The sequence below is a fragment of the Octopus bimaculoides genome, chromosome 2 (assembly GCF_001194135.2).
Source record: "Octopus bimaculoides isolate UCB-OBI-ISO-001 chromosome 2, ASM119413v2, whole genome shotgun sequence".
Taxonomy (NCBI): Eukaryota; Metazoa; Mollusca; class Cephalopoda; order Octopoda; family Octopodidae; genus Octopus; species Octopus bimaculoides.
Genome location: NC_068982.1, coordinates 165,949,550 through 165,950,615, shown reverse-complemented (window position 1 = coordinate 165,950,615; position 1,066 = coordinate 165,949,550). Strand labels below are relative to the sequence as shown.

General features: G+C 31.2%; 1 long non-coding RNA gene across 1 annotated transcript in view; it reads left to right on the top strand.

Annotated features, from left to right (window-relative positions):
* The window catches only part of LOC128247122 (uncharacterized), a 40,476-nt gene that overhangs the window by 38,383 nt on the left and 1,027 nt on the right, over window positions 1–1,066 (top strand). The window lies entirely within an intron of this gene.

Sequence of the window (1,066 nt, the reverse complement as noted above, 5' to 3'; positions counted from 1 at the left end):
ATACAAACATACAAAAATATATATATATATGTACACATGATAGGCACGTGCTCAGAAAGCGTAAATCTATCAAGAGTAGAAATATCATCAACGAAAAGTATATAAATACAAAGGTAAAAAATTCAATTCTAGGAAACGGATTCTATCTATAACAGAAAGTTAGCTCGCTGAAGAAAAATAAAAGAAAGATTTATCTTGTTACTTTTATTGAGGATAATATAATACGTCTCGATGTTAACAGTTCTACTACATGTTGAATTGCGTATGTATATGTAGGTTTGTTTCTAAGGCAAAGTTGTCACGATGTATATTCAAGTAAAGAATAGGTTTTATCATCTATATTTTATTTTAAAAACTAACTCCTTAAGCCTTAGGAAGTGAAATAAAAAAAGGTTGCTTGATTAGCACAAGTATCGGAAGGGAAAACTTAAAACAGGCAGCAAAAAAGTGAGGTTAACTGGAAATACGTAAACAGAAAGGGCAAAATGGCTTGATGTGATTAAAAGGTGTTATAGTGCATACACACGCATATATACACTTACTCACACAATCACACACATAACCAGATAGAGAATTGACATATCAACTTCAAAGAATAAATGTACGGAAATCACAAGCTCAAGCAATAATACATTCGTTAAATACTTACACGTTAATATATTGCAGTAAATCCAAGGGGAACCGACTCGCACGTACGTGCATAAATGAAATTTAAGAATAACATATTTAGTAGTAAAGCATAAATTTTACGTATAGTTCATACTTTAATCGCGCTCAACAGATGTTTCATTAAGATAACCGCCACCAAATAATTAGTTTAAATTAACTAACTTACAATTAAATTAGATTAAAACATGTTTCATCGAAGTCCCCAAGAATGTTATATCAATCAGGAAACAGTCATTGATTTAAATAAACGTGATATATAACTTACATTAATTTGAAACAAGACTCAGACAATGAATTTGTTTATAAGCATGTACGTGTGTGCATATATATATGCATACACACACACACACACACACACACACACACACACACACACACACACACACACACACACACA